The 24199-nt window shown below is 40.2% G+C and overlaps 1 long non-coding RNA gene across 2 annotated transcripts in view; it reads right to left on the bottom strand.

Moving 5' to 3' along the window:
* The window catches only part of LOC309368106, a 47680-nt gene extending 24378 nt beyond the window's left edge, over window positions 1–23302 (bottom strand). For both annotated transcript variants that reach the window (XR_014167539.1, XR_014167540.1), the window contains exons 1-2: window positions 23193–23302; window positions 7121–7224 (exon numbers count right to left, since the gene is read on the bottom strand). This is a non-coding gene — a long non-coding RNA (uncharacterized lncRNA). The remainder of the gene's footprint in view (window positions 1–7120; window positions 7225–23192) is intronic.
* Between the last annotated feature and the right edge of the window lie 897 nt (window positions 23303–24199).

Below are 24199 nucleotides of genomic sequence, written 5' to 3' on the forward strand. Positions count from 1 at the left end.
GAAGATGATAGTGATGAAGCACAATACCAGCTGATAACTGTTGATGAAGGAGAGTTGGTAAATGCACCCTACCTAGACTTCTCAAAGCTATGGGCTACTCAACAGTGTACTTGAATAAATTAATTCAATCAATTCTGGCTCAGAATGTAATAGAACAACATGGAGAGAGGGAAGACGAGTGATATCAGAAATTCACATTTCTAGGCTGTGTTTACCATATTATTGAAAGAGTGCTTGTTGTGTAATGGATAATCTGAAAGTGAAGTAGCCAGCATTAACCAGCATGTTGTCCTCAGTTTTACAGATCTCGTTATTATATATACCAACAGCAGGGCTAACGGGCTTGATGCATCACAAAGTGTGTACAAGACCTCTGCATCCTATTTTGTACCCATTTAATGCAGTTGCCACAGGGGCAATACCCATTCTTTGCAAAGGAAAATGGGCCTGCACTTTCCCCTCTCATTTATTGGCAGGAGAAAGTTTCTCTGGATAGGTGAGCTGAAGAGGAGAGTTGGTGGCGGGGGAGAGAGATTAGTCAGCTGCCACCACATCCCTATAGGATTCTCAATCCACACTTAATAGGCTTTTCCACTGTCAAGTTAGGGAGGAGGACTGATATTATGGGCACGATCCAGACAAAGTAAAGTACGTTTAAGTTTGTCACATTCCAATGGGAGAAGGTTGAGGACAGCACTGTGCTAGGCCATTTTACTGGCTGAGTGGCACTGTGGGTTAAACCACAGAGCCTAGGGCTTGCTGATCAGAAGGTCGGCGGTTCGAATCCCCGCAACAGGGTGAGCTCCCGTTGCTTGGCCCCTGCTCCTGTCAACCTAGCAGTTCAAAAGCACGTCAAAGTGCAAGTAGATAAATAGGTACCGCTCCAGCGGGAAGGTAAATGGCGTTTCCATGTGCTGCTCTAGTTTGCCAGAAGTGGCTTAGTCATGCTGGCCACATGACCTAGAAGCTGTATGCCGGCTTCCTTGGCCAATAAAGCGAGATGAGCGTCGCAACCCCAGAGTTGGCCACGACTGGACCTAATGGTCAGGGGTCACTTTACCTTAAATCCTTCCTGCCAAGTAAAGGCATATAGTTCAGTGATAGACATCCACAGCATTTAAATTCAGTGTCAAAAATAGCCTGCTTTCATTTGCATGATATCAATCCAGTCCTGATAACGAGCAAATAGGTGAACAGTGACAATTCCCACACCCATTTCTATTTTGATCTGAACTCTGTGTCATTAGTACCCAAGGTTGGCAAGTTATTTTGGCATCTGGGAGAGAAAATCCCAGAAGTGCCTTTCCTTCAGAATAAAAATACAATATTAAACCAACCAGTTCCTGCCCTTTCGTGACACCCACAATCAGCTGCATTAGGCAGCAACCTCCTCAACCTAATATTAGCACCAGTCCTGGAAAGAAATACTTACATTCTTGAATTCTAACTGATTTTAATGAATGTGCTTAACTGTGATTTGGATTGTGTGTTTTCTTTCTCTATACAGTGACCATATTAAAAGAGGACAGAAAAGACTCAGAGATTAAACACAGAAATAGCTACAGGTGCTAGCAGTGAAAATGTCATGCTGATTAATATGAGGGAAATACTTCAAATGATATTTGGGAAGCTGATAGTGGAAACTCTAATGTCAGAAGTTCTAAACAGCAAATCAGTTTGTATGATTAAATACATAATCCAGAAATGAATTTTGAGATGCTAAAGGAATACAGGAAAAAAATCCCTGGCCTCTTCATATAACTGCAGTCATGGGGGGTGGGAGGTGGAAATGCAGTCAACCAACATTTTCCAAATGTGGAACAAGCTTAGAAACAGAGCTACAAGTCATTGTCTAGAGTGACTCATGCAAAAAAAGGATATAAAACAGAATTGGATGATGGGACTAGAAGAAAAAGAAATAGGGGAAACAAACATAGAAAAAAGCAAGAAGACAAAGGTACTGAAGAAAACAGAAATATAACTAAGGATGAGCAAATTTGTCAATTCCAGTGTTTCTCTGTTTCAAATTTATCCGATCTTAAATTCAGCTTTTCAGATTTCCACATCAGCTTGGGATTTTTTAAAAATAAATAAATAAAAGGTCATCATGAAAATTCATCAGTGTTAGAAAAGAAAGTAAAATTATTCTGTGTTCACAACATATAGTTAATATATATGTTGATTCCATTGATATATGTGCTTTTGTGTACACTTTCCCCAAGGATAAACATTTTTGTACACATTGCTTGGGTGGCGAACTGCATTGCAAAATTCGGACAGGTTTGAATTTCAAAAGATGGTTGTGTTTCATTTTGCACATTGTTTTGGAAAGTGCAAATCTGGTCACTTCACCTTTATATGCAAACTGCATTGAATTTCTCCCTCATCCTTAGGTATGTCGACTACAGTTTTGTTATGTTCAGTCTCCTCTGAATATGGATAGCAGAAAATGGGTGTGAAGAGCAAAATATGAGCGAGGACAAAGGGTGGAAACGCATAGGCCAGTCCAGCTTATCTTTCTGATTTTTCCACTTGCTTGCATATGCTACGTAAGAAACAGAGATGTTTAAATTCTCCAAAGTTCTTCTGGGCTGGGCTTTCCCCAACTTTCCCAGAAATAAAAATAGACCACACTGAGGGCTTGAAAGAAAATCACCAGCATCCCTTCTCCATTGACTTGCCAGCTCCTCCCAAATACCCACTTCCTTTTCCTCTGTGGCAGTGATGAGACAGACATGGAAAAGAGAGGAACACAGTTTCCCCCACTCCATTGCCCCAGTACGCTAGCTAATAGTACATTCAATGACTGTGCAGCCTGTGTACCCAAATACTTGAACCATACACTTGCACAGTTATTTATATGTAATGTTCAGTGACTGTACAGTCTGTCCATTTGAATACACAACAGATGAGCTGTACACACCTTCACACAAATGTGTAGAGATTGCTTGTACTTGTGTTCAGTTTAAAGGACATGGGAGGGCATAAAAGACTATGGGAGCTCTAGATTTACCCAAAGGAGCTATAATTGCAGGATCTCTAGGGAGCTAATCCCATGCATCCCATTACACTATTAGCCAATGTAATGAAGTAATGGAGAGAGAGAGAGACTTATTTTCTCTCTTTTTGTGATGTTGCTGCTGCTCTTTCCACTGAGAAAGAAAGGGAAGAGCAGTGATAGTTGGCAGGGGGGAAGACAGGAAGCTTAATGCAAAAGATTGAGGCTTGAAATGGTCACCTTTTGTTTGGGGGCCTGTTTTTTATGAATCACAGAATGTATTTCCTGGCATCTCTAATTGAGATTTTATATTACTGGTAAAATATCCCATTTTTGCCAAAGTGAAGCAAAGTATCTGAGCCTTTTTTCTGTTTGAGAAAATGTTTGGCATGATATTCCTAGAAACATAACACAAGCATCTATTTGGAAATGCCTAAAGTGTTTTGGTATGGTGTCATCTTGCACAAATGTACAATACAGGAACTAATTGAAGCATATGGCCATCAAAAGGGAAAAGGACTGATTGCATGCCGATTTCCAAACACTTTCCACATTGTTGCTGAGAAGATCCTCCTCCACCTTCATATCTCCACATTGATTTTGGCATGGGTTTAATATGCAAATCTAAGGTCACCTGTTTCCCACCAGCTATTAATAAACTGGCAGTCTGTAATCCTACCTCCCTGAAAGCTAATCATTAGAAAGGAAATGTCACTCTAACATTACAGTCATTAAGAAAATAAAGCGAGATCAAAAGCTTATTCAGTTTGGTTTGATGACCTCCCTAGTACAGCAAGAGCTTCCAAATGATTGCCTTCTAGACAATTCTTACAGAGAACTGCTGACACATTGTCCTCATGGAGAAGAAACCTGCAGTTGGTCCTTGTAGCTAACAAAACCTTTTAAGCTCCAACCAGCAATTCCATGCAGAAGAAATGATTAAGGAAATGCCACCTCCAGGCATGAAAAAAAACTTTGCACAATAAACCAGATGGGATAAAATTAGACTGTGTTATCAAGACTGAAAAGCTAAACGTTAATGCTGTAATTGCAGCCAAGAAGACTGCTATATGGAGCGCTGATAAAGTTGCTTTGAATTAGAGATGGTTATGGATTAAAATACAAATTGCTATCCTCCATGCGAAAGTACAAAATGTTAGCAGTCATTTTGCTTTGGAAAGCACAGTTTTGCTGAAATTGTGGCTGGTGAAATCTCCTCTGATATTGCTAGCAAAAATGCTAAAATAGCAGCTAACATGTGGTTTCACTATATGTTCTCTGTTCTTCTTCACTGGCTTAAGCCAGGATGTTAGATAGATGCCCAAGAAGATGTTACAGGATCAGACAGAAAGTTTTGCGTTTAGAAAAAAAATAATGATTTAGAAGTCAAAAGGATAAATGCTGTTTCTTAGAAGATAGAATCACCAATATGTCATGTGAGAATAGTAGAAGTCTTGCAATAAACTGATATTACTGGAGATGAAGTGTGTGAGGGGGGATCATAATAATAGACAGAGAAGAATCAATAGTGTTGCAGCATCTTAGAAACTCAAGGAAGAAGACAATCAAGGTGCATAACCCAGCTGGTAGTATTACAGGCAGCAGAAAGTAAAAAAAAAAAGCCATTATATTTGGTAAAATGAAATGGGTGAACATCAGTACAGGGAGCCTCTTGGTTTATGAAATGAAACAAAAGTCATAGATATAAACATCAAGTGCTCTAGTTGTTTGGCAATGAAGGTAAGAGATGAGTGATCTCAGACAAGAAGGCTAGGAAGGATTGTGTGTGTTCATAGAATGAGGGAAGTAAAGCATGTCAGAAAACAGAAAGCAAAAAGAGACTGTCAGGGAACTGACATTGGAGCCGAGTGGAGAGGTTAGGCTCCCTAATGATGCCGGAGAGGGAACCAGCAAGGGGAGAGAGAGAGCTTCCGCTGGGGAAGGAAACCAAGGTGACACCAGGAAGAAAGGAGAGGCTGAGAGTACTTCGGAGGGGAGGCTCCGAGACTCTTCCAGCGAGGTCAGTGAGGAGAGTGCAGGACCACCGCTTGGCACACCCACTCTGTGCAGAAGGCTTCCGCACAGAGAAGCGAGGAGGAGGTTGTCTGTTAAGGAATTCTTATGTTGGAGGAAATTTAGGAAACGCCCACTGACGGATTCTGCCAGTGACTGAGACAGTCGCGTTTTAGGGCTGTCAAACCGGGGAAAGGTCCAGCTATACTACCAGCTCGGAGCAGTTTGGAATTTATGCACAAGCAACCCCAATTCCCATTACAGAGACTGATGACAATAACATTTCCCAGCATGCAGTATTTTGGGGCCATTTGTTTTTTCACGTCAAGAGTTATTCTATATATTCCAGTCAAACTCTGTTATAGGAACACATTTTAAACATGGAGACTACATGATCACATTACTGGGAAGAGAACAGTGGTTTCAGCCCCCCCCCCATTTCTGTTCCTAGCCTAATTTTGACTCATAGGGCTGCAGGCTCTTGTCCTCACAACATACATAAAATATGTTGCTGTATTTATTTCATACGCAGTACCATTAGTTGTAAAGATAAAAAACCCACTCCTCAAAGTGGTATAAATCACATCACAGGTATCATAATAAGTTCCAGAACCTCTCTGGTAGCCTCCATTGGCATTATAAGACACCAAGGGAGGCATTCATGGTAAGCTCCAGCACCTTTTTTTCTAGAAAAATAGTACTGTTTAAATGGCTCAGGACTGCCATACCTCAAATAACTGACCCGGACCCTGCAACTGTGTGCCCCCTCCACGAGGGTAGCAACATGAGAGCAGGCCTTTTTTGCTGTGGCTCCCCATATTTTGCAAGCTCTCCCCAGGGAGGCTCACCTGGTGCCTTCATTACAGTGGTACCTCGGGTTAAGAACTTACTGTAATTCATTCTGGAGGTCCATTCTTAACCTGAAACAGTTCTTAACCTGAGGTACCACTTTAGCTAATGGGGCCTCCCGCTGCTGCCACGCGATTTCTGTTCCTGAAACAAAGTTCTTAACCCAAGGTACTATTTCTGGGTTAGCAGAGTCTGTAACCTGAAGCGTCTGTAACCCAAGGTACTACTGTACATATCTTTCATTGCCAAGCAAAATCATTCCTTGTTCCCTAGGACGTTGGCTAATTAAACACTCTCGCCTTTTAAACTGTGAGGCAGTATTGTTTTTGTTTCTTACTATATTATGTATTTTTGTGTTTCTCTATGGAAAACTGCCCTATGATCTGTGGAGTAATGGCAGTATAGACATTTAATAGATATTAAATGTCCCTGGTTCCATCCTTAGCATCTCCAGGTAGGACTTGGAGAGATACCTGCCTGAAATTCTGGTGAATCATTGCAGGACTTATGGACAACAGTGAGCCAGAAGAACAAAGGCAGCTTCCTATATTTCTAGGTGGAAATTCAGACCCGTTATACTACCTCACTCTTTTGAAAATGTTTTGTGGTGACGAGAGTTGTTGGTTCTAGATATTCAGTTCAGGGGCAGGTGAATAGCAATCTGCTCTCCTCTTCTTCTTCCACCAAATGGTTTTCAACACCATAACATTAAGTCCTCAAAGCTCTTGTGTTCATTGTATAGGGACTAACATTGAACATTTCATTGGCATTTGGAAGATGACTTCTGGGCAGAAGTAATAGAATCAAAGAATCAAAGAACTGCAGAGTTAGAAGGGACATCTAGTCCAACTCCCAAAATCTTAAAGACTATCAAATTTCTTATGGTATAATCTCTTGTGGATCCAAATAAATACCTGGTTCATTACATATATATATATTCAGTTCAGCATTTTTACTCTTCACAGCATCTCAACTGGCTTCCAAATGCCAGAGAAATTTCTAGGAAACACTAGTATGAGCAGCAGAATTCTTTACGTACTAGGTAAAGATATGAATATTTTCCAAAAATTTGCTTAATCAAAGAAAGCAAATTAACAGTATGTTAAATCAAGCTTGCTTTTGTGTCTGTATTTCTGTGGTAACTGACAAGTCACCAGATGCTGAAGATCAATAAGTGTTTTGCATATTCTAATTATTCTTCTGGGTTTAGATCTTAATTACTCTTATGAACTTCAGGTAGTTTTGGCAGACAGAGTTTACCTTGAAGCTGTGAGCTTCACTGTTGTTTCATCAATTAATACAAGATGCCCGCATGCTGATGTAGTAGTTGAGTCTGTCACTGCTTTTCATCCTGGCAACTCCCACTGAATAATAAAATTTCAAAATAGACAGGTTTTACTGTGTGTCTTCCTAACTATATAGCTGGGTGCATTTCACATGTCATCATAGCAGGAGCTCAGGATTTATATTTAATTCTATACTATTTATTTCAACTGAAGACAACTGAAGCCACGTAGCTATGTGAAAGAGCTCATGTTTTGCATGCCAAAAATCTCAGCAGTAGAGCAGAGGCTTCACATGCAGGTGCAGGATCAGATACTACACTGAACTGCATTTTTTTTTTTTGTATATTTAAGCCATCAAATGCCCCGGTGAGCATTAATGTTTGTAAATTCCTTCTAAATGTTAATAATGAATAGAGTGGTTCACCACCAGAGGCCTCATTGTAGCCATTAACCTTGTTTATTATGACAGTACAGGTTAACACCAACATTAAACAACCTGTATTATTGACACCTGATTAGTAGCTTTGTAGTAAGCCAATGGTTGCCATTTTGTTATTTTGACGCAATCTTGTCTGAAATATATTTCCCTATTGGTGTCTATGTCATAAATGAACAATAAAGCAACCAGAGCTATTTCATTGCCAAGAGTAGTATTTACTATTTATATACATGAGGCCCAGAATCAGTCAGCAACTCTAAATCTGGTAAAAGTCCCTGTCTTTTCCAATCAATCAGAATGATTCACAGAACAGGACATATAACAGATAGCAATTTGGGAGGTGGTTAGCTGTCACAATGTGTAGGAGCAGATTACCGGAGATCATATAATATTTGCATGGCGGGGTAGAGTAGACACAGAATGGTTTCTTGAAGTACCTTCTTGAACTCTTTTCTCCCACTAGATTATTATATCTAGGAAAGTAGAAGTTTGGAAATATGACAAAATTATGTTGCAGTTAGATGCACATTTGTTTCCGATTCGTGGGTATAGTGTTAACGGCAAAATCTAGAACTTCCCTTTTCTTACCCCCTCAAAAGAAATTAAATGTTAATGACTGTACATTGAACCACTGCTGCATCTTCTCGTGATGATTTCCATTCCCAGTGGTGTGATAAACTACAGAGTGACTGAATAAACACTTTGGTTTTAATTACATTTGTAGTCTGTGTCTATATACACAGTGGTATTCCCTGAGCAAAACTTGAGTATACATATTATAGAAAATGTTTTTGAAAACTTATGACTTATGGGTCTTTAATTTCATCTCAGGGTTCTGCTGACTACATATCTAACCTGGCACATTCTTTGCAGATTTATACTATCTCTACAGCCAGAAGGCAGAAGAATTATAGCCCAATAATTTTCAGACAGCAGCTTACTCTATTTAAACTCCACAGGTTTCTTTAAATTAATAGCAATTAGCTCACTCATATTTGTGGAGGACACATGGTAGCAGCTTGTAATTACCTAGTACCTTACTAACATTGCTAGATGCTGTGCAGTGTACAGAAAGGGTTGCTAGTGGTAAATTATGCATCATTAGCATTCTTTAAGTTTGCATTATCTAAAGTGAAACTTTATGACTTGTTAATATCATGTCCTTTATCATCTGACCTCAGCCTGGCCCATCACTTCTGCGATAAAATTAAAGAAGGGGGTTGCAGCGCATCAGATAGCATGAAGCAGACCTTTATTACATCAGCAGCAGCAACAAAATCCCTGAAACCCCATAAAGCAACATGATTACACAACATGGGGTGTGCTCCCTTTGGTACTAAAATGCTCTCCTCTTTGCATAATGCAAATAAATTGATGGAATTTAGTATTTACGAGGGAGATAATCTGCCACAGTACATAAATCAAAATGAAGCTGCAGAGGGTGGGCTGCACAAATGGGCTGAGTCACAGTCACACTAACCAGGCTTTGAGACATATTTTACAGTAGCCTGCATATCTGTGCACCTCTCAGAATAAATCCTCTTAAATGATTGATGGGGATGGACATTCTCTCAAGATGTGAATGCTGGAAATGTGTAATAAATCAATCAATCTAGAGTCTGAACAGACACCCTGTGTCTGCTATCTGCATATCAGGCTTTTGTTGTTCTCCTTCACTGCTCTGGAAATTTGCCTGGATTTTATTTTTTTTAGGGGGATTTTGGAATGGTTCTATTTTTTTCTACACTTGCTTGGAATGAAAATTGCCTCAGCTCAGGTCTAAACATTTGCTGATTTAAACGGGTAGAATTACAACATATAAGGGAGCCTGTAACTAAGTGTTGCATTGTATCCTCACCCTTCAAAAAGCAGGACTCCGGTCCACAATTCCAAACAGGCAAGCCATGGTCTCTTATGGGAACTTGATTCCATTCCTCATTTTCTATCCCACCAAAGAAGACATTGAGCCTTCTGTGGCTATTGAGTATGTTCAGTTTTTGTTGGGTTCTTTGGGATGATTTCCTCTTGCATTCCCTCCCCCAGGGTTTTGTTTTGTTTTGTTTTGTTTGCCTTTCTACCAACATCAGCATCCCTAAGAGCATCCCTCTTGTTTTGGCTACACATAGCACATAGCAACTAAATTTGCTATTAGGAGAGAAAAGAAACTTTCTGTTTCAACAAATGGAGTTACAATGTGTATTATGATTTTTAAAACACACACACAAGTGAGATCATTCTTAAACTGGATTGTTCTATGATTGTAGATTAATGTCTTTTATTAGGACTATAAGTCGATTTAGTTACCTCAGCAATACCTTAATCAATGGGGTGCTAAAGTAGCAGTTGTAGTTCAATGTAAGTGATGTACTGGGGTGGGGTGGCCCAACTTTGAATATATGCTTCTCAATGCCAGCCATTCTTAAGACACTACAGATTATCTGAATCCAGTTCAGTCCATCTTTTGGGTCCAGGTTCAGTTCTGAAAGTACTAATTCCCCACAAGAAAAAGACATTGTTGGGAAGTAGTTCAATGAACCTGTGAGGCAGCATTTGACCTGTTTGGGATGAGGCTGCAGTTGCACTTCCACTTCAGGATCAAATTCAGACAGCAGAGGTGCCATTAGAACGGCTCCTTACTCTGAAGACATGTGTGATGCAGTAGCTTTCACCGTTAATAAATGCCGTTAATAAATAGCTTAAATAAACAAATATCTGGGGTGTTGCAACCCTAGACTGATGCTCAAGAGACAGAAGAAGATGACCTAGTTGAATCTGGGGCTGACTACCATTGGCAGAAGAACTAAACTATGTTCCTGATATGGCACCTGTGGCTTCTGTGAAATAAAAGCCATGAGCCTTGCAGACACCTATCCCAAGCGCACTTTATCTGACTTGTCACCTGCCTCTGTTTTCACTGTGGCCGCCCAAGAGCACAAGAAGTGCACCAGGCAGGAGGCCACAGAAGAACATAGAAGAACACCGTATTAAGCATTTGGTCCCTTACCTTTCTCTCCCTGATCCAGCCACAGTGATCCATGTGACAGTCACCTCCAGGCTTGCTTATTGTAACTCGCTCTACGTGGGGCTGCCCATGAAGCTGCTCCAGAAACTCCAGCGGGTGCAGAATGCTGAGGCAAGACTCCTTATGGGGGCCTTGCTGCGTGACCACATTCATCCAGTGCTTTACCAGCAGCACTGGCTTCTGGTGGAGTACAGCATCAGGTTTAAGGTGCTGGTTTTGACCTTTAAAGCCCTATGCGGCCTAGGGCCCTTGTACCTATGGAACTGCCTCTCCTGGTATGTCCCACGGAGGACCTTAAGGTCCACAAATAACAACACTTTGTAGGCTCCGAGCCTCAAGGAGGTTAGATTGGTCTCAGCTAGGGCCAGAGCATTTTCAGCACTGGCCCCGACTTGGTGGAACACTCTGTCACAAGAGACTAGGGCTCTGCGGGATTTGACATCTTTCTGCAGGGCCTGCAAGATGGAGCTGTTCCGCCTGGCCTTCGGCTTAGAATCATTCTGACCCCTTATATGGGATTTGGTATATAAATCTTCCCATGGATAGCTGGCTCGGGTGAATATCTGATGTTTCCTCCCTTTATGGTCTTGATATATGGACTACTACTAAAATGAGGCTGCATTTTAAGCTGTATTTTAAGCTGTATTTTAAGCCGTATTTTAATTAACTGTTTTTTTGTTTTGTTTTCCCCCCTATTACACTTTATTGCAATTTATATTTGGTGTTAGCCGCCCTGAGCCTGGCCCTGGCCCTGGCTGGGGAGGGTGGGGTATAAATAAAAATGTATTTATTTATTTTGTTTTGTTTTGTTTTGTTTTGTTTTGTTTTGTTTTTCCTCCTCCTCCTCCTCCTCCTCCTCCTCCTCCTTCAGGCCAGGAATTGGTGGGGTGGGGTGGCAACCCTATAATTCACACTCCTAAGGCAAGTTGGTAGGACTTAGGAGAGTGAAACTTTTTGGAGGGACTTGTGTGGCCTCACCCCACCTGTAGCCTTTGTTAGAGGAAGTTGTTTACTTGGATCTTTCCATGGCGCTGCAATCACCTGTCCAAAATTAATCTTTTGATATGTTTCCAGGCACAATTCAAGGTGCTTGCTTTGACCTTTAAAGCTCATTATGGCTGAAGAACTGCCTGTACCCATGAGAACCTGTCTACTCTAAGATCTTCATCAGAGGACCATCTCTGAGGGATTAGGCAGGTGTTGGTCAGGGCCTTCTGAGTAATGGTGTCTGGTTGTGGAATATACTTCCCAGGAACACTCAGTTGGTGCCTTCTCTGTTAACTTTTAAGTACCAGAAAAATCAACTTGACTCTATTCAGGCTTTAACAGATGGCATATTTATTTATGCCATATCTGGCTTTTGTTTTTTTACTAATTTTTCTGTTCTTTGTGCTCCTATTATTCTGCTTTTACTGTTTTATTTCAATTTTATCATTTTTTATTTTAATTTGATGGTTTTAAATTGCCTTGAAAGGCAATTTATGTTTTTTTATGTTTAAAATGGAATATAGATTTTATAAATGCATAAATGTTTTCTCAGTGATAGACATAAAGGGGGGAATCTAATTGATTTATGAATTTAGATCTAGTTCTATTCAGATGGAGCATCTCATAGCACCCAGTTATGAATGAACTAAAATAAACTTGTGATAGTATTCTACTTTTACCCAATTCCTAATATATATATATATATATCCACAAGGCTTATAGTTTTCATTACAAGGCAGTCCTCTAGGTACCAACAAAGAAGTACGGTAAGTCACATTGAGTTCAATGGTGCTTGCACAAAAGTAATTCCCAGGATTATAACTTCAATTGTCCTACAATCCCTGATTCTTAAATTATGAAGATTGTGCTTGTTTTTTTTAAAACCACAAGGGAACACATCCTTGTGTTTTGCCCTAATGTTTTCCCAAGTAATTAATTATATTGTTGATGAGTATAACGTAATTTATTAACATTAGAGATTATTCTTGGTAGGGAAGAAGCAATGTACTTTCCCTGTCAAAGTTTTGATTGCTTATAGCTGATGCCAGTGGAGATACTCCAAGACCTTTTCTTGTATTTCTCTCATACCAGGATTTGAGATGAAATAAGCTCCTGCCCAAGAAGGGCATCTTGCCCATGGTAGTGTGCCTAATGAAATATGAATCAATTTTTGCTCTAATTTACACCAGATTTCAGACTTATACTGAGATAGCTACTGTCCTAACCAATATATTTGAGGAGCTTTATAATACCATAGAAGATTAGAAACTGCTAATCCTCCCTTTTCAATTGACTTCTGTGTGGTTGGCAGAAAATGTTAGATAATGTTATATGGGCAGGTAGCCTGAGGGTCAAGACATCAGCTATGCAGAAACCAGTTTATAATGGAGGATTAAGACTTCCTAATCTTCAGTGGTACAGTGGTACCTCGGGTTACAGATGCTTCAGGTTACAGACGCTTCAGGTTATAGACTCTGTTAACCCATAAATAGTATCTCGGGTTAAGAACTTTGCTTCAGGATGGACACAGAAATCGCATGGCAGTGGTGTGGCGGCAGCGGGAGGCCGCATTAGCTAAAATGGTACCTCAGGTTAAGAACAGTTTCAGGTTAAGAACGGACCTCCAGAATGATTTAAGTTCTTAACCCAAGGTACCACTGTATTATGAAGTTGCTCAGTTGTATTGGTTAGGGCAATGGCTACCTCAGGATAAATCTGCAATCTTGTATAGACTACAGAAAAAACTTTCAATAGACCAAAATCCATAAAATATACTTTCCCTGGAATATGAAGAAAATTATCATTGGCTGTAAAATAAAATTGATTCCATCAAGAGTAATATGCATAGTCACTTTTGGATCAGCTAACATACTCTGAGATGGGGAGAAATTTGATTCTGTTTGCATTTTAATGAGAAACTACCTAAGTTACATTTCTCAAACCATAAACACAAAAAAACCCTATCCTTAAAAATCTACACTTATCCAAATTTGTGATGCAGTTCTTCAGCTAAACAATGTTTTCAAAAATGAATATATTAGAAGGAATTCCACATGGACGTATTAGTGTCAATGTGTCTATTAGGAGAAATTCACATTAAAATGCAGAATAATTTTCATAAGGAGGTTTTTTTTTAAAGAAAATAATAATCACAAATTAATGCAGAAATATGGCTAAATGGATTTAAGATTGGAAAAATGGTAACCAGAGAACCAAAACTGCCAGATTTGTTCATTCCTACTTATCACCAAGTATGTTCTAGCTATTGTCTCAACCACTTACATTTTCTAGGGAACTCCTTGGCTGTAGAAGTGTTATCTCTTTATATTAAAGAGATCAAAACCCATGTTTCAATTTCCTGCAGTTAGCAGTTTCCTATTCCTTAATTCCAAAGGAATAGGGGTGAGGATTCCTATTTATTCAGTGTTCTGGGATGAACCTATTCATTTCAACCTCCTTGAACTCACACATAGATATGAACATAGATATGTGGTTTAAGTTGCATAATCAACAAACTGATCTGTCCATGGATCTGTACTGTACTTACAAGGTGGTCCAAGGACTATCTCCCTCTTTAGCATGTTAACCTCCTTAGAATAACCTAATTCTCCTCTATGTTCAAAAGGTTAAAAAAACAATAATGCTCCCATACACCTCATAATCTACAGTCTCTTCCTGGATAATTGTATGGAGAAAATCAGGTTGCCCCCATCAATCTGTGAAGACAGCTATCTTTTTTGTACATGCAATGTCTTTGTAAGACTTCTGGGGTGGGTGAGGGGAACACTGAGGCAGCCACCATCCCCTTTTCCTGTTTTCACTACCCCTTTGATTATTCCTCATAAATTGTCTTTGAGTGATTTAAACATTTCTCTGTCCCACCCCTGAACCCTATGTACTCAAAGTTTGTCTTAGAGTGTTTCCACACCACAAAACAAACAAACAAGGAGGGAAACAGAAACACCACTTCTGCAGTTTCTTCAGATGTAAAACCAGTGGACAGAATGTTCTTCAGTTTACAATTCACTTTTGTTCTCACCTTAGAAGCAAGAAGATGGATGGAAAAAGAAAGGGTTGCAATTTTATGGAAGAGAAGGGCATAACACACTTTAAGTTGACAATGCAAAAAGCTTAGGAAAAGGAGGTGACAGTCCCACTGATCTCCAGTAACTGGCAATCAACAGAAGATACTCTGATTTCGATCCCAATCAAGAGACATTTTGGAGGCTTTGCCTCACATTTTGTGAACCACCTTTTTTAGAAAATTTCTCCTTCCAACTGTATCATTATGACCTCTACAATCAACTGAGAGCATCTATACCATCCATGTGCCACATTTGAATGGCAAAAAAGCATTTTCAGTGTTTGCTCTTCCAGCTCCCTTCCCCTGATTCACCTACCAGTCTAACCATCATCCTGAAGTGCTGTAAGATGTTTCAGGTGTTTGTTGGCTGGATTTCAGTTGGACAAAAAAAGATGAGGTTAATTTATTAGATTATTATGTTTTAATCGGTGCCTTGCAGGATGGTATGGGGAATGTGAATTCAAGTTCAGCTAGAAATGTACTTTGTAAAATACATGCAATAAAGTTAATTGCCATTATGAATTTACAGATGTTTCCTAGTATTGCATGAGCTCTTTCACACATTCCATGAATTGTGCTTTCCATTTTCACAGCTTTTTTCTATATAATTCAAAAAACCCACCCTTGCATATACTTCTTGGAAGAAGCACAAATGAGCCTAATACTGGGTTAGGAGACATGGGTACAAGCTTCTTTTTTGAGCATTACAGCAGCAGCATGAAAACAGGAGCAACAACTCAAAATTATCATACTGCACTGCAGCTAACATGTAATGGCTAAGTTCCACTGAAACTAATAAAACAGGTTACTCATAACCAGTGCTTTTTTCTAAAAATAAATGTTTAGGTGTACTCTCATTTTGACTCAAGAAAACCACCATTTTATAGTTCAAATCGGGGAAAATAAATACAGTAAATGGACAAAAGTACAAAAATTCACAAAATGTTTAGCGGTATGCGTACCCCCGGAAAAAAAGCACTGCTCATAACTCAATTAAGTCTCATTGCTTTCTGTGGAACTTTATCACAGCAAACTTCTGCATAGTTTGGGCCAATATATTTTACTGAATATTGTTCTTAACTGAGTTATCTCCAACTTTAGCAGCACACAAGATTTATGTTCACCCTTACACACACACACACACACACACACTTTCTTCCACATTCCAGCAAATCCTCATTAATTTCTCTCATTCCATGGCATTTAGGTTTGGAAAGAAGTAACTTGTTACAAGGGGGTAGCTGTTGACTGAATATTAGGAGACCCGTTTGACATGGAACCAATTTCCTTGAAGGATGGTGGTCAGTTCCATGCTGGAGGTATTCAGGTAGAGGCTAGACAGCCATCTGTGCTCTAGTCTGAATTATTTGAATCAAGCAGGGGAATTGGGCTCAATGCTGACAAGGTTACTTCCAACCCCCCCATGGTTCTGTCTCTTTTATTATGTTAACAGCTAGGTACATCCATTGTTTCATATTTACAGAAAGGATGGTCCATACTTCAGGTAGAGATAGAAGCACTACCAATAAAGAAGATTAGGTATACACACATTTCTTGGTAGCAATTTATCACTGTCTTTAATAATTATTTACTTATAAGTCCTTGAACATAAGGGTTGATATGCCTTCTAAAATTTGACAGCTACAAAGATTGTAATTAAATATCCCTACTATTTACGTAAATTGCTAATTCATCTTTTAAGCTTGGTAAGGACCTGTATGGGTTATAACTGACTCAAAAGGAATTGCTTGAACTAAGCTGCAAGCAAAAGTAAGTGGCAGGAATACTGATTTAGGTAATTCTGTAAAGAAGCCAGTATCTACCATAGGCATAACTAATGTATCAACTAGTGCTTGTGTGTATGAAATGGATTAGACATATTTTCACAGAAACAACTACCTAAGGAAGAAGCAGCAGCAAATTAGAGAATCGCTCATACCTTAACTGAATTGCTATTAAAGGAATTTGGTCAGATTCCTGTCCTTGAAATTACGTCCTATACCACAGGGTTATGGATTTGGATAAGATCTACAGGGTAGTTATTTCTTATATATTATATTACCAGTGGGTCAAATAGGGGTGCCAGTATTCTCACATTTATTGCTTATTTCATCAGTGGGGGAACTCCAGCCTATGGACCTAATTTGGCTCACCTATTCCCTCCAAAATGGCCACAAGTCCATTTCTAGCAAGGTCCACCCAATCTCCAACCATGTGACATCATTTGATGTTAATCATTTCAACCTGCCCTATAATTCTCTGCAGTTTTCCTAGTGTTAGACTAGGCATAGGCAAACTTGGCCCTCCAGATGTTTTGGGTCTACAACTCCCACCACCCCTGACCACTGGTCCTGTTAGCTAGGGATGATGGGGGTTGTAGTCCCAAAACATCTGGAGGGCCGAGTTTGCCTATGCCTGTGTTAGACTAAAAAAATCTGTATAGTTCACATAATTCTAATGGGATATTGATATAAACAAGTAAACAAATATAATTTATACCCTGCCCATCTGGCTGGGTTTCCTCAACCACTCTGGGCAGCTCCCAACTGAATATTATTAATAATAAAAAGCACTAAAGCATCAAACATTAAAAACTTCCCTAAAGAGGGCTGCCTTCAGGTGTCTTCTAAAAGTCAGATAGTTGTTTATTTCCCTGATGGGAGGGTGTTCCCCAGGGTGGGTGCCACTACCAAGAAGGCCCTCTGCCTGGTTCCTATAGCTTCACTTCTCACTTTTAGGGAACCGCCAGAAGGCCCTCAGTGCTAGATCTCTGTGTCAGGGCTGAACAATGGGGGTGGAGACGCTCCTTCAGGTATACTGGGCCAAGGCCATTTAGGTATGAACGTAACATACATAAAATGTACGGAAAATACATCAAATTAAGAAAGATCACACACTTGTTGTGCACCATTACAATGGAGCCCCTGGAAGGTGGCCTGTAGGTCAAAACTTAATCTCCACCCCAGGTTTATTTGGTATGTTAATTCTTCTACCACAATTAGCTGAAGCAATAATCTCCTTTAAAACTAACACTTGGAATGTCAAAACCACAATAAAATGGCTAAAATAAAATATATCCTTAAAATCTATCAAAAAGTAAGCAACACAAGTTCTAATTTCAGGCTCACTCCTAGCCCATATTAAAGAAAGCTATTATTTGCTGCCCAAAGTTGGTCAGTAAGGTTGAAATGTTATTCTTTGAAGCAAGTTGTCCAATGTGGTTGCCACCACTAAGTCGTGCTTCTCCTCACCTTCACAAATTTAATGGTGGACTACAGCACAGCACCTCCCCTACAGATCTTAAAGTACAAAGAGGCAATATGGAATAAAGCACTCCCTTGTGGAAACTGGGCTCAGAAACCTATGGCAGCCAATTTAAGTTAAATATGTATGCTATATGAGCAACCTGCCTGGAGATGGGAACAAGATGCAGAATACTGCATCACTGCAATATACTCTTCAGTAGTACCCCCACATATAGTGCATTCAGATAATATCTTAGAGTATATAGGATGGTGGACAGACCTGCCTCAGAGAAGGAAGATTGTAGAATGGACAGACTTAAAAAAGGGAAGAGGCTGATAATGTTAACGAACTGTTATCAGTCCATGACAAAACATAAATGGGAGAAAAGGAGGGAGAAAAGAAGATGTAATACAGGCAACGATCACCAGCACATGGGTCCTTTTGGACTCAGAAGAAGTCGGAACGGGGGTAAACGGGGTGGGGCATAACGGGGTGGGGTGCAGTTATACACTGCTGACATGAATGGGGGCTGGGAACAGAAGCCCTGCACAAAATGGTTGCTGCCTGCATTAAAATGGTGGCCTAGGTGTCTGACTTACAGTTGGGAAAGCAGGCACACACGAAAGGGTGACTCACCCCTCAGTGCCAAATATAGGTATATTTTATTATATTCAATGCAGAAATGCAGTATTTTATTTTAAGTTGAAAACTTTTTCCATGACTGGAAGATGATATACAATCAATAGCCTTGCCCCAATTTTTTTTTTGGGGGGGGGGCGGGGAGAGAACTTATCTTTAATGTTAGTGATTTCACAGGTGCCAATCCAAACTTTTCTCCATTCGTGAAAAAGTACTTTGAAAAGCTTTAATCCCCTCCCCTTCCTATTCTTTCAGAGCTTACTGCAGGAGAAAGAAATGGTACATTAGGATTGAATACTGTGAGGGGAATTTCAACCTGCATAGCTTAAAAAAAAAAAAGTTATACCAGTTGTCTTGACAGAAAGAAACAAAGGAAAAAACCTCACCTGAAACTGAGAAAACTAATACTGCTATAGATCTATAAAACATTTATATGGGGGTGGGGAGGGGAGCTTGTATTGTTAAAGGACTTTGAATGCCTGGACAGCTACAGTTATGATGAATCCATCCTATTTTTGGAGGTAAGTGAAAATCCAGTGGAACGCTGACCTTTACAGATGCGGGACCTGCAGGAGGGAGAGACATGAAAGACTCCGCAACCATTTTATTTTGCTGTAACATCACGATGGCAAGCAAACCAAGACAAAAGCAAGAGTGATTAGGTAGACAGCAACCCCCAGATACTTTCATAGCACAGGAAATTGCCAAAGGAGTACAAAAGGCAAAACCTAATGCTTGGATGCATTCCCTAGAGTTTCCCAGCTGCCTCTGAACCAGGAACACGACACTACTGTGGCTTGTGTGTGTAAAATATTTTGTTGCAGAGCTTCTGTGACAGCGCAGTTCATCGGCTGAACAATTCCACCAATAAATAATGAAGATCTTGCAAAGTTTTGTTCCCAATTTGCGACTTTAAAGCCTGTGCTGTAGTGGTTAGCTGAAGTCGCTTTCGTAGAAAAAGCCAAGAATGCAGGAGGTGGGCAGACAAAGTGGTATGTAGATGTGCTCATTCATGTTGATGCAGCTGACATTTAAGCCCATTTCTCCACCAACACCTCCTTGCATTTATAGACATCTCTGTTCCTTTCTTTTTCCACTGGTTTGCAATGCTCCATCCCCATTTTGTTTCCTCCAACAACTGGCTGGAAGGCAGGACCCCCCATTCCACATTTTAGTGTTGGGTAGGTGCAGTTAGTGGTGGGTGATGTATATAACTAGGTCAATAGGTTTTGGTCACACAGAATTTGTGTGTGGTAAAGGGAAGAGATGGTGAGTCCCCGAGGCACTGTCAGGTGGGACTTTCATGCAGTGCTTTGTGACTTATGAGATAGGGCATGGATAACTTTGGAGATTTAACCTGTGTCACTCGCTTGGAGTTGTGCGGCCTTGAAGCAGCATTAATCAGGAAAACCTACTTCCATACCTGAATGGGTGGGGCAGGGAGAAAGGGGTGGATATAAAGCCTGATAGCATTTGCAATATTTCATACTTTGTGCATATTGTATATTTTTTTGAAAAAATAAGCTACCATTCTTTTTTTATACCATGAGTATAAAAAATACCATTCTTTTTTATACCATGAGAATATACCATGAGATATATTCCTTCTTTATTTTGTTAGTTTTTCCTTTACCTACATATCTAATGGAGCTAGGGTTTCCTGAAGTCTCTAACACCCCATGGCCACTATGGTTCATCTCAACTCCTATTGCCATCTGTCATTTTCTCCTCAGAATAGCTTCTCAAACACTGACAATTTACATGCTTGCCAGTACTTTAAATAATAACTTGAATTAGTCCCCAATTAGCCCTGATTCACTTTTTCCCTGATTCATCTCTCTTATCAACAGAGAATAATATACTGTCATTCTTTGACTCTCAATTTAATTAACAGCAGTTCATCATAAAGATTCCTAAGCAATTTGAGCCACTGTAATTTGATCCATACGTTCACAGCTCACTGCCCTTTTTGCCCTTTTTGCAACAACCAACTGGCCGAGTCTATGGCCTTAAAGTTCTGCTTCATATTACACCATAGATGTTAAGCATTCTCCACATATTCTGTGCTCCTGAGTGTGTTCTACAATACAACAAGGCATCCAGTTATAATGACTTTGGAATCAGTAGTAAAGAAAGAAAGGGAGTCTTTTTTCTGTTTCAGGCATCTGCCACTCATTCATCATTTATGTGACGTGCTCAAATCAAGTCAGACATCCCCTGGAGTACTGTGTCCAGTTCAGGGCACCACAGTTCAAGAAGGACACTGACAAACTGGAACGTGTCCAGAGGAGGGCAACCAAAATGGTCAAAGGCCTGGAAATGATGCCTTATGAGGAACGGCTAAGGGAGCTGGGCATGTTTAGCCTGGAGAAGAGGAGGTTAAGGGGTGATGTGATAGCCATGTTCAAATATAAAAAGGATGTCACATAGAGGAGGGAGAAAGGTTGTTTTCTGCTGCTCCAGAGAAGCGGACACGGAGCAATGGATCCAAACTACAAGAAAGAAGATTCCACCTAAACATTAGGAAGAACTTCCTGACAGTAAGAGCTGTTCGACAGTGGAATTTGCTGCCAAGGAGTGTGGTGGAGTCTCCTTCTTTGGAGGTCTTTAAGCAGAGGCTTGACAACCATATGTCAGAAGTGCTCTGATGGTGTTTCCTGCTTGGCAGGGGGTTGGACTCGATGGCCCTTGTGGTCTCTTCCAAGTCTATGATTCAAGTGTCAAAGCTTTTTTTTTTTTTTTACTGGAAGGCCTTCCTACTGTATTTCTAGAGAAAAGGAGTAAATTGTGATACAGGATCGACTTATCTCATTGGGGCTGCAGAATATTCCCCTGTACTTGGTCCTAAATCTCTGCCCATGCTTTAGAAGGCTCAGAAGTATTTAGGGAGGAAATATTTGGTGGGAGATCTATCAAGCTTGGCAGATAATTTAGAGTGTAATTCTCATTTTCCAAGAACTGACATTTCCTCAAGGAAATCTGATCCCATGGTTGTAGTTATCTATGAAATTAAGAGATGATTCCAAACTGCATTCTATAAAACTCACCCCACATTTCACAAGATACATCCAAATGCAACCTAGATTCTGTGAAAGATGCATCACGAACAATGTGGGCCAAGTTCAAATGAGGATTAAAATGTGTCTTAAGCATGTTACATGACTGCTTCACATGTGAGACAAAAAGCAAAGCTAAACTAAATCTCACATTGGAGCAGTCATACAAAGTTTTAATTCAAATTAAGATATGGCAGTATTGAGTGTATGGAAGCTGCCTTATACAGAATCAGATTATTTGTCCATTTATAATGGTATACATTATAAATACTGAAGGAAATCAACCCTGAGTGCTCACTGGAAGGACAGATTGTGAAGCTGAGGCTCCAGTACTTTGGCCACCTCATGAGAAGAGAAGACTCCCTGGAGAAGACCCTGATGTTGGGAAAGATGGAGGGCACAAGGAGAAGGGGGCGACAGAGGACGAGATGGTTGGATAGTGTTTTCGAGGCTACCAGCATGAGTTTGACCAAACTGCGGGAGGCAGTAGAGGACAGAGGTGCCTGGCGTTCTCTGGTCCATGGGGTCACGAAGAGTCGGACACGACTAAACGACTAAACAACAACAACAACAAATGGTATACAGTGATTGGCAGCAGCTCTTTGGCTTTTCTCAACCTGGTAACCTCAAGATGTTTTAGACTCCAACTTCCATCAGCCCTACCCAGCATGGCCAATAGTCAAAGATGATGGGAGTTGTAGTGCAGCAAAATATAGCACTTAAGAGGTTGTGGAAAGCTGCTCTAGGGTTTCAGACAAAAGACTTCCCTAGGCCTATCTGGAGATGCTGAAGAATCAACCTGGGACCTACTAACATGCAAGGCAGGTGCTTCACCAATGAACTATGACCCTTCCCTATTCTCAAATAAAGTATCCAGCATATATGAAATAAATATCCAGTAAATATGAAATAGATAAGTCCAAATAGGTTTCAAAAGATTGTGGAAATTAGTACCACCATGCCTATACAATCTGTATAAACAACCACCACCACCTATTATACATTTCTTCCATGGATTATAGCTGATAGTTCTTTTCATGCAAGACCAAGCACCCATTTTTTAGTATTTCAAGGGACACAACCAGCATTGTTGCAGTTCACCTGGATGATAATATGTCAGGGCACAGTGGCAATGAGGTCAGGGCTGGACAGGGGCAGTAGCTATTGCTGCTATCCTGCCCTACCCCTGCACCATTTAATGTAAGCTGCAGTGATACCAGTGTTGGGAGAGTGATTCCTCAGCACCTCTCCATAACACCAGTCACTTCTGGACATGTGGTGCTGCAGTGGGTAGATTTATCAGTGAAATTCTGTTTTCTTGCCTTGTGGAAATGGAAGTGTTTCCCTCCTGAATATGACTACCACTGGATAAAACTCCATCTCTTCACCTGCATTCATAACATTTAACAGTGGCTGCTATTGTAGGATTCGAGTAACTTTAGATTAAAGCCAGGCAAGTAACAGCTTCCAAATTATTACTCAGCTTCCCCCTGAGATTTCCCTCATAGAAGTGGACCTCGTTTTCCTGAGATAACACAACTTTCAGATCACTTAAGAAATCTCTTCCCTCACCAGACAGAATGACGGCATTCTTTAGTCTTCAGATATACTTAGGTGAGGGAGGGAAATCCTCACTTACAGAGTCTCAGCATTCAGCAAATCCATTCAACTGTCACTTCAACTGCCAAGCAACTTCAAAATTGCAAGGTCCTTCCCCCTGAATAGAACTTTATGCTAATTAGCCTGCAAGCTTCTTGCACAGACCTAACACATGCAAAACTTTCTTCAGAGTTGTCCCTTCTGCTGAATGGAATACAATACCATTCCTCACAGGTGAAAGAGCTGTGTATATGACAGAGGAATGCTCTCACCCCTCCAGGAAGCACACCTCTGTTTTCTACACAACAATTTCACCTGCATCTCACCTCAGCCAACTCCTCACAGGGTATGGATCCAATTATTTCCTCTTTCTTATTATAGGGCAGCATAGCAGCTTGTTTCCTAGGAAGCAGAACTCTGTAAAATAATGCAAAAGCAAAATGTCCTTAGAATATAGATAAAAGGTATTATTCTCAAAGGGAGTGTAGATAACAAGTGCTGTTCTCTGACTGTGGAACTACCTTGCCTTTGTAGGAAAAGAACAAACCTGCCAGCATTGTAGTTGTGATCTGTCTGTCTGTGATGGGGGCAAGGATCCTGTAGCTCTCCACAGGTTGAATGATCCTGGGCCACTAGCCATACTTGTTGGGGTGATGGAATCCATCAACATCTGGAGGACCTCAGGTACCTCATTCCTGGCTTACCATTTTCTTCCTCCCAATTCTCATAAGGAAGACAGTATATGAATATTTATACAAAAACATTTGTATGTTTATAAACACCTTAGAGGGTGTGTCCCCCAAAGCAGCATATAATTTTTGTCAAATAAAAATAAATAAATAATATTCTGAATTATAATGGGGTTCACATGACCCCTCCACCTCATGTTCCTCCATATGAAGAAAGATAGTCATGTCTACCATGTGGAAGTGTATACTGCAAGGAAGGTGCTCTTTGCAGACTACCTTATATCCTCAAGC

Source organism: Podarcis melisellensis (genome assembly GCF_964234715.1).
Source record: "Podarcis melisellensis genome assembly, chromosome: 4".
NCBI classification, from domain to species: domain Eukaryota; kingdom Metazoa; phylum Chordata; class Lepidosauria; order Squamata; family Lacertidae; genus Podarcis; species Podarcis melisellensis.